At 43.1% G+C, this 10,739-nt stretch overlaps 1 pseudogene; it reads left to right on the forward strand.

Annotated features, from left to right (window-relative positions):
• Positions 1 to 5,947: 5,947 nt before the first annotated feature.
• Positions 5,948 to 10,436, forward strand: LOC136123144 (tripartite motif-containing protein 60-like; annotated as a pseudogene).
• The last annotated feature ends 303 nt before the right edge of the window (positions 10,437 to 10,739 follow it).

A 10,739-nucleotide genomic window follows, 5' to 3' on the forward strand; every position in this document is an offset into this window, starting at 1 on the left:
AGCCAGGCACAAAAGAATACACACCATGTGTGCAGGAAAAATGACTTCATGGTGTTAGACCTCAGCATCAGTGCTCATACTGGGGGAGGAGGGATGGGCTAGTGATTGGGAGGAAGGTGAGAAGGGCTCTAGGGGTGCTGGTAACAATCTATTTCTTCATCTGGGTGGTGGTGTAGGGTTACAGGCTTATGCAGTTTTCACTGTGCATATCTAATAAAAACAAAAGTGACCATAAAACCATAGACTATAGAAATAAATTATAAAGAAATATGTTCCATCTGTTTGGCCAAGGAAGCAAATTTTTGAAAATCAGAAAACTACATGATTACTTCAAGCATATAATTAGCTTATATCAAGCAATTCAAGCAAACATAATGAAAAATCTGGACATAAAAATGGGTAAAGAAGATAAAAAGATGCCAATAATGAAATCAAAGCAGATCATTTTTAATAATCCAGAGATATCAGAGTGAAAAACAAGAGAGATTGTTCTTTGTGCCTTGTCTGATTGGCAAAGATTTATAAAATACTGCAAACAGGGTAGTGGAGCCAGAAAGAGAGGAAGCCTGGTAGGGTGGAGCAAGCAGAGATTCTGAGCCAAGCTGCCTGGGCTGCAATCCTGGCTCTTCCATCTATGGCCCTGTGACCTTTGACAGGTCAGAAGGGATTTATGGAGGAGGGGAAAATGTGCCTAGCAGCAGGCCTGGCTGGAAGGTGCTCTATGGTACTCAACTAACAAAACCCCAGACTTTCCATGCTCAGGATGCTGTGATCAAAGAATATGTCTTTCACTGTCACCACTAACACCTTTGCCAAAGTCCCTACATGTTCCTCTGGGTGCCTGCACCAGCCTCTGACCACCCAGCCCACTACCACCCGCTGGGCCCCTCCAGTCTCCTCCCACCCACACCAGGATCTAATCACACCCTCTCCTGCAGGACTGCTGTTCCTGGCACGAGAACCACGTCCTTCCCTCAGCTCCAGCTTCTCCCAGCACCAAGCTCTCTGCAGCACTCAACCTCCTGCCCTCTTCCTGCAGGTTCAGCCCGCTCTGGTCCCAGCACCTTTGTACAAGCAGAGCCCTCACTTGTCTCCTCATTCTCCCAACTCAGAGCTCACTTGTCCCTTCCTCCTGATCCCAGCTTCCCGACTCCATGAGGGGTCACCTCCCCCAACAAAATGTGCCAGAGCTGTAAGGACAGGATCAGGAACTCTTTCCACTCTGGCTGTTGTAAATTTACCCAGGTTTTGGAAATCTGCATCCCACACGTGACTGTCAACTCCTTGTTATCCCGCCATGATGGCATCTCCAAATATCACCTCAGTCCCCGACTAAGCTGTTGAATGACTAAAATCCTGGCCAGGTTTCCAGTCTCCCTTAGGAACTGAGTGACTTTGGGCAACTTAACTTGTACTCTCTGTGTCTGCAAGCAGGCAGTGGTGAAGTTGAGGAAGACCGAGTTCGTTCAGGGCCCCATAGCTCTAATCCCTCCACTCTCCACCTACACACTGATGACGGATTTAAAAATCAAAGAGGAGCCCGGTGGCCACCTTTGTTGTGGTTTCAGACATGACCGTGCATCACTGAGAATTTGATTTTCTGAACTGGTTGCGGCTCAAGGACACCACCAGCCATTTTCACAACAGCGTCTGCTGACAGCTCTGGGGTAACTTTGCAGTTTCAACTTCCCCGCCCCCGCACCTGCAGCTGTGTAATCGTTTGCAGCCCCAGCCAATGCTTCTTTGCTTAGCACCCTTATTTTATGTAACCTTGCAGGTTCTTTGCCTTGATAAGCCTTCCCCAGCTTGGACTCAGGGAACACAGGTCAAGTGCTTCATGAATCTGGGTCTCTGGGGCTGCCGTCCTAACAACCCCCAAATAAAGGCCTCTATTTCAATCAGGTCTTGGTTTCTGAAATTTTGGTTACCACCACAAAGTGCCCCTGACTGAGCCATCTTGGAGAGGGATCCCACAGGGGCTTCAGACCAGCCTCTGGGGGCTTTCTCACACACAGATACCAGTCTCTCCATCCTTGGGCCCTGGACAGGGTGGGAACTGGGCATCTGTGCTCTCAGCAAACATTTAGGTGAGTTAGGACAAGGCCCGCTGTGGGACTGGGAACCCTAATAAAGGACAGGTTTTTACATACGCCAAACCCCAGTCTGGATACCCTTGGAGGTGGATCCCTAGGCTGGGCCTGGAGCAGCGGCTCAGGAAGCCCCATGGTCTTGCCTCATCCTTGATCCCTGCTTACCTGAGGGGGCAGTTCTCTCTGGGTTCCTGGGCCAGGTCCTCAGGCTGCTCTCCCAACACATGGTGGGGTCTGGGATGTGACGGGTATATATACACCCCCAGGAGGGTGGAGCTGTTGGGGTCCAGCCCTAAAGGCTGTGGCTCCTCCATAGATGGGAGGGTGGGCCCTGGGCATGGAGGGGTGTGTGGGGCGTGTTCAGAGGTGCTGCTTAGAGATGAGAGAGGAGGGCCAGGCCCCGCCTAGATTAGGTCAGGTGATAAACAGGCTCTCCATTGCACCTTTGTGATCCTCCTTTGATCCTCTCAATGCCACTTAATTTCATCTTTGCTGATGATGAACTGAAATCTGAAAAGCTTTGTAAGGTTGTCCATTTACTCCCAGAGGAGGGGAGATGTGATTCAGGGCCCTCTGGCTCCCCCGCCCTTCCCGGTTAGGTAGCAAATTGTCAGGGAGGCTGCAAAATTACACGTCCCTGAGCAAAATTTGCAGAAGGTAGTGGGGAGGCTGGGGAATATTAGGTAAAAGGAAAGTTACTGATGAGGGAAAAACGAAGTACGGCACACTAGGCTTTTCATTGGTTGGCAGAGAACATTTATTATGATTACATCATATGCAGAGTATAAGACTCCCATGAGGCTCAGCTGCACTACATCCCTGAGAAGAGGGCAGGTTATCCTGCCTCCCTTGAAAGCTGTTTCCCCATTTGTAGGTTGGGGACAGAAACAATACTTTACACTTAGAGTATCTCTAGCCTAATAACCAGAAATTCAGTAAATATTTCAAATGCGAATGCATGGAAAGTACATACTACCCATGAAGTACTTCAGTTTTGATTGGCATTATTTTCACTATTTTGATTAATATTTTCTTATATAATTTTATATCAGGAAAATAGAAATTTAAAAACACATAAGAGGGCTTCCTTGGTGGCGCAGTGGTTGAGAGTCCGCCTGTCGATGCAGGGGACACGGGTTCGTGCCCCGGTCTGGGAAGATCCCACATGCCGCGGAGCGGCTGGGCCCGTGAGCCATGGCCGCTGAGCCTGCGCATCCGGAGCCTGTGCTCCGCAACGAGAGGGGCCACAGCAGTGAGAGGCCCGTGTACCGCAAAAAAAAAAAACAAACAGCAACAACACATAAGAACACTAATGGGGGGATAATCAGCCATCATCCTACCACTTAGATAAATCAAGATTCATGCTCTCAACTGTGTGCTTTCAGAAGTTGGTATATATCCACATCTTTTTTTTTTTATACGACAGGTGATAAATGGCAGTATATTTTACATGCAGTTTCATAATCTGCTTCGCTCTACTTAACATTATATAAAATGGTGTCCTTCACAATCATAAAATTGTTTCTCTAATAGGAAATACAATTTTTTAAAAAGGGAGTGTATATTGTTTAAAATATGTAGAGGATAAAAAAGGAAGTCCACCAATGCCCCCAAATAATCTGTTAATGCATTAATTTAAACCTTTTTTTTTGCTGCATATACTGTACACTCACAACATAAATACTAGTGTATTTACACATTGTCACATGAGCATCGAGTAGCACCTAAGTGTTCTTAGTGTTGGGGAAACTGAAGTAAACAAAACCAAGTCCTTGCTCGCCTAGAGCAGCACAGATGAAAAACAAAAACATAAATCTCCTGCATATATGCAGGGGACAAAAATGTTTTAACATATTTTTTTAATATCTGATCCAATAAAGTGTCAGGTGATGACAGCTGATAAAAAGAAAAATCAGAATGAAAATTGGTCCAACCACCTTGAAAACCAGTTTGGTTCTTTCTACTTAAGCTGAGTATGCACCTACACAACCCTTCAGCTCAGCAATTCCACTCCTGTTATTTATGTTTAGAAATGTGTCCATTTGTGCAAGGAAGCACGTAGCAACACAATTCCCAATAGGGGAAATCTGGAAACAACCCAAGGGCTTTCAGCAACAGAATGAACTAATGAACAGCAGTACAGGCATGCAATGGACTACTATTCACCAAGAAAAGGGATCTGAAAAACAGAAAAATAAGGATGAATTCCCCACCTATCATATTGAGCTGAAGAGTCCAGAAATACAATAACATACTGTGTATGGCTCCCCTCATATGAAGATCAAAACCAGGCCAAACCAGTGCATGGTTTAGCAGCAGGTGGCAGTTATCTTTGGGGAGGAGAGTGGAGGCAGTGATGGAGAGTGGCCAGGAGGGGAAAGGGAGCAGGTACTGTTCTATCTGTGGGCTTGGTGGCTTATGGGACTATGTTCACTTTGTAATCATTCTCAGGATATGTAAAATGATGTGTGTGTGTCTTTATGTATGTATGGTCTACATCCATAAATGTTTACTTAAAAAAAGAAACTGCTTCTGTTCTGTCTCCATAGGTGAGCCAGGGAATCTGCATTTGCAGCAAGGATTTTGGTGACCCCCAGCCAAGGGAAACGGTGATAACAGGGATGTGCAGTAAGAGGAAACTGAGTTCAGACCCCTGGTCACTCACTAACTAGCTGTGTGACCACAGACGTGCATCATGGTCGGGTCTCAAGTAGCCTTCCTTCCAGCCCCACCTCCAAGCTGCACAATGTCCCCTGCCCTCTGCCGTGTCCCAGTGACCCTAGGTGTGGTCAGTGTGGAGTGGACTCTGGAACAAGACTCTGCATTTGAGTCCGGGCTCTGCCAGTTAGCTGGAAGCTTGGGAGCACGGGTTAGCTCACCCCCCTGTGCCTCGATTTCATTCTCTGTGAAGTGAGTTGGTGGTAGAACCTACCTCCTCGGGTACTTGAGACTCAAGCAAGCAGTGAGAAGACAGAAAGTGACTCTTGTAGTGAGGAAGATTATAATTGCATCTGAAGCAGATACCCATTAGCCTCTACTGTGAGTCTCAGATCTGAAGAGTGTGGTTCCTGTGAGAGTGGATCTGACACTGGCTCAGCCACTTACCAGCTGTGCCCCTACTGTGCACCAGGCCCATGTTCACACAGTTGTGCTCAGGCCAGGAGTGTGAACACCAGTTTGCCTTACTGGCGGCTGTAATGGTTTCCAACTCTGGTGAGAGAAAGAGCTCTCTCATGATTGAGTGGTTCAGGACACTCCTTGTCATCCCCTCTGTAGTCAGGATGGAGGGGTCACTGGATCTGATCCTGGCTTGTGCATTTTTAAATAAATTTGTCTATGGAAGTCTCACATACATCAAAAAAGTTGTAGAATTCATTAGCGTACAGCTTGATGTATTGTCACAAAGAGAATGCAGGTCTGAAATAAGAAGCCAGGTATTAAAAAACAAGCATTGCCAACAAACTCCCCTCACAAGCCCTCAGTCTAGGGTCAGGATACTTATCCTAATAACAGTAAAGGAGATGAGTTTTTAAAGCAGAGGTGTAATAAGATCAATTTTTTTTTGAAAAGTGCATTCCAGAGAACAGAATGATGACAGGGACTGAAGAGGACCCAGCGAATGGGCCATTTAGGATAATAGAGAAGTGGCCCTGGTGAGAGCTGCTGCCACCCTGATTTGGGAGAGAGAAATGGAGTTGAGGAAAAGTGGTGTGGGCCATTGGGTGTGGAGATATTATTCACTGAAATAGGTAATCCCGTGATTACCTACCTCTTAACAGGCTAGGAGGGGTAATTAATTCAATGTAAGACAGAGTGAAGTGTTGGCAATTGGGGAAGAGGCATCTAGAAATGGCCAAATGGCATTTGGACGCAAGACTTTCAGGTAGATCCACCTGAACCACACCTAGAGATTGAGGAACCTTTAGGACACAGCTGGTAACTGTGGCCTCTCCAGTGAGGGGGAGCACATAGAAAGTGTTTGTAAATCAGTTTTAAATTTCAGCATGTGTCAGAATCACTCAGAGATATTACTGACACATGCATAACTCAGAAAATGTGGGTTTGGTCCCAGACTACTCCAAGAACAGGACTATCACAAAATAGTGAGTCATGCAAGTGTTTTGGTTTCCCAATGTGTATCAAAAGTGTGTTTACACTGTACTGTAGTCTATCATGTGTGCAATAGCATTTTGTCTAAAAAACAATGTAATGCCTTAATTAAAATTTTTTTATTGCCATGCTAACAACCATCATATGAACCTTCAGCGGGTGATAGTAGTAACTTCAAAGATCACTCATCACAGGTCACCATTCAAATATAATAATGATGAAAAACTGACATATTGTGAGAATTACCAAAATGTGGCACAGAGGCATGAAGTGAGCAAACGCTGCTGGAAAGATGGCACCAATAGCCCTCTCGATGCAGGGTACCACCATCCCTCCATTTGTAAATAAGTCACAGCGTGATGAAAGGAAGAAGGCCTGTACACAGACTGCTGAGCCACCCCTCCATGTTCTGACACAGTAGATCCCAGGTGGGACCCAGGAAGCTGCATTTTTAACCATCTCCCAGGTGATGCTGATGATGTTGGTCTGGGAACCACACATTCAGAACAACTAGAGGGCGCTGCGAAGGGACCACATACAGCCTTCTGGATTCTCTAGGTACCTCGTTTGTCACTTCTTCCAGTTACTAGATTTTTACCAAAGAAATGAATCAATAGTACATGTTTTTCAAAAATAAACAAAAGAGACCTAATGGAACTTAAAAGCTTTTGCAGAACAAAGGGAACTACAAACAAGATGAAAAGACAACCCTCAGAATGGGAAAAAAATATTTGCAAATGAATCAACAGACAAAAGATTAATCTCCAAAATATATAAACAGCTCATGCAGCTCAATAGTAAAAAACAAACAACTCAATCAAAAAATGGGCAGAAGACTTAAATAGACATTTCTCCAAAGAAGACATACAGATGGCCAAGAAGCACATGAAAAGCTGCTCAACATCACTAATCATTAGAGAAATGCAAATCAAAACTACAATGAGGTATCACCTCACACCAGTCAGAATGGGCATCATCAGAAAATCTACAAACAACAAATGCTGGAGAGGGTGTGGAGAAAAGGGAACCCTCTTGCACTGTTGGTGGGAATGTAAATTGATACAGCCACTATGGGGAACAGTATGAAGGTTCCCTAAAAAACTAAAAATAGAACTACCATATGACCCAGCAATCCCACTACTGGGCATATACCCAGAGAAAACCATAATTCATAAAGACCCATACACCCAAGTGTTCACTGAAGCACTATTTACAGTAGCCAGGTCATGGAAGCAACCTAAATGCCCATCAACAGATGAATGGATAAAGAAGGTGTGATACATATATACAATGGAATATTACTCAGCCATAAACAGGAATGAAATTGGGTCATTTGTAGAGACGTGGATGAATCTAGTGACTGTCATACAGAGTGAAGTAAGTCAGAAAGAGAAAAACAAATATCATATATTAAGGCATATATATGGAATCTAGAAAAATGGTACAGGTGAAGCGGTCTGCAGGGCAGAAATTGAGACACAGATGTAGAGAACAAACATATGGACAACAAGGGGGGAAAGCAGCGGGGGGTGGGGATGGGGGTGGGGGTGGGAGTGTGATGAATTGGGAGATTGAGATTGACATGTATACACTAATGTGTATAAAATGTATGACTAATAAGAACCTGCTGTATAAAAAAATAAATAAAATTCAAAAAAAAGAAAAGCAAGATGCGGAAAAGTGTGAATAATACAACCCTGTTTCTATAAAACTAACAACAATAAAAATATTTCATATACATGTAAAAAAAATCCGTTGGATTTGGCAATTAGTGGATTAACAACGTCATTCTGAAAGTGGTCTTGATAGAGCCAGATGAAGGTGACGTGTCCATGAAGGAGAGTGGCTATTAATCAATGTGATACTGACTATAGATATCAACATTATGATTTTTTTTAAGTGTAAAAAATAGTACATGTTTTTGACAAAATTCAATTAACAATCAAGTTAAGAAGAAAAACGGGAATTTCATTTGAGCCAAACTGAGGATTATAACCTGGGTCCTAAACTTTAATATTTTGAAATAATGATAGATTCAAGGAACTTTTAAAGATAGTACAGAGGGGTCCCATGGACCCACTGTCTACGTTCCCATGTTTCTTAGCAATATTATATGAAAACCAAGAATTTGATATTGGTCAAATGAGTACATATAGTTCTGTGACACTTATCACATGCAGATTCATGTAGCCACCACCAAATAGAGAACTATTCCATCTCTATGAAGTCTTATAGTCACAGCCATCACACTCCCACATCATATCAAAACCATGACACCTGCTTTTGGTAAAGTAGTATTTCAGAGTAACATTCAAAGTTCATGACCCCTCATCTATAAGTATTTCATTATGTATTTCCTAAGAATAGAATACTTTCTTATGTAGCTAAAGTGTAATTTTAGAATTCAAGATGGTTAACTATGATATTACTCTTGTCCAATAAATAGTGCGTATTCAAAATTTCCCTTTTGTCCCATACTATCCACTTTACAGCAGTTTTCCTGCCTATCTAGAATCAAAGCTTAAGATCATGAATTTCTCTTAGTTGTTTCTTTAGTCTCTTTTAATGTAGAACACTCCCCCATAATTTCTTTTTCAGTGTCATTCTTGCTTATGCAGTGTTTAAGACCATTGAATGTTCCATGGTTTCAATTTTGGTGATTATTTCCCTGTGACTAGATTCGGATAATGGTGGGGAGGGGGGGCAGAACTGTTCCATATGTGCTGTTTTTCTTCCCATCGCAGGCCATCAATTTATCCATTCATTGGTCAGGAAGTGTTCTCTAGTCTCTACATTGTAAAGCACTTATTTTGTCTCTCTATACATGAACTATAATTCTCAGAGTGATATTTTGAGATTGTGTGAGTATATTATTTCCCATGAAATTTTACCTTACAGTATTTGCAGTCATTGATGATTCTTGCCTGAAATAATTATTATATTGTGATTGCCAGTCTAGGAAATTTTGAAATTAAAAGCTTTTCTCCCCAGTGGAGAGATTACTTGCTTGAACCTGTGGTTAGTTACTTGTAGAAGAAAGTCATTAATGTTAAATCTGGGTGGGCTAATTTGTGATAGAGCTACAAGCAGTGAATCTCCCTTGCCCTTCAAGTTGAAGTAGGTACAGGGGACTGAACATGACTTCGGTGGCTGTCATCAGTATGGCGGTCCAGTGAAACATAAAACTGTTCAATCTGCTATCGCTGGGGGAGGATATCCACTTCTCACTGGGTCTTGAGCTTGAGCAGGCCTTGCCAGAGGGAGCATTCTTATCCACCACTTCTGTTCTCAACTCAGTGGAGTTCGTGACAGCCTTGGTACAGCCACAAGAGGTGTCTAGCTACCCCCATCTGTGTGGATAACTGGAAAGATCCAGTAACCATCAACTGTGGGCACAACTTCTGTCACTCATGCATCAACATGGCTTGGAAGGACCTAAGTGATACCATCCCCAGCTCAGTCATTTGACTGAAATTGCTAATTTACTCCAGATCAGAAGGAGCACGTGGAAGGGGCAGAAAGAGAGTTCTGTGTGTGAGAAGCACAATCAGTTTCTGACCCTTTTTAGGGAAGGACCTAGAGGTTTTATGTACACAGTGCAGTTTCTTCATTCAACAATGGAAACACTACATTTGCCCCATTAAGAAAGCTGCCTCTCATCACAAGAAAATTCTACAGTGTACCGTTGAGCCCTTGAAGAGTGATATGGAACAAGTTGAAAAAGTGATAACTCTGCAAGCCAGCCAATCAGTTGAACAGAGGAAGCAGGTTAAATATAGGAGAGAAGAAATAAATTCTGAATGTGAGCAAATTTAGACTGTTTCTACAGAATCAGCAAGAGGATATTCCCAGGCAGATGGAAGATGAAGAGATGGACATTTTAACAAAACTCTATGAAAACTTTGTAACATTTACAGATCATGCTTCCACATTGAAACATCTGCTGAGGGAGGTAGCGGGTAAGTGTGTGCAGTCAGAACTGGAATTACTGAAGCAGGTTAAGAGTATCCAGTGCAAGTATCAAATCCTGAAATGCTCTGAGCATTTTCATTCCAATTAAACAAGTATGGATTTAACCTTCCTCTACAATATTCTGGCATTGATAGAATTACCAAGCCATTTCTAGTAGATGTGATTTTAGACCTTGAAACAGCACATCCTCAACTTATTGTCTCTGAGGATGGAAAAATTGTGCAATATGGAAAGAGAAAGCCAAACTTTTTATTACCCAAGTAGATTTTATCTCTGTCCTGCTGTCCCATGTTGTAATAGATTTCATTCTGGCAGACATTATTGCGAGATAGAAGTGGGAAACAAGACTGTGCTGAGATTATTTTCCTAGGAACTGGCGACATCACCCAGTAGCTGAGGGTCGATTCTAGGCAGAAGGGTGATATGTTTAGAGAACTTATGTTGTGTCAAGTCCTAAGAGAAACCATCCTGTCCATGGTAGAACCCAGTAAGATTGGTATTTTTCTGAACTATGAGTTGGGTGGGGTTTCCTTCTACAATTAGAATGATAGATTTGTTCCCTATACT

Source organism: Phocoena phocoena, chromosome 5 (assembly GCF_963924675.1).
Source record: "Phocoena phocoena chromosome 5, mPhoPho1.1, whole genome shotgun sequence".
Taxonomy (NCBI): Eukaryota; Metazoa; Chordata; class Mammalia; order Artiodactyla; family Phocoenidae; genus Phocoena; species Phocoena phocoena.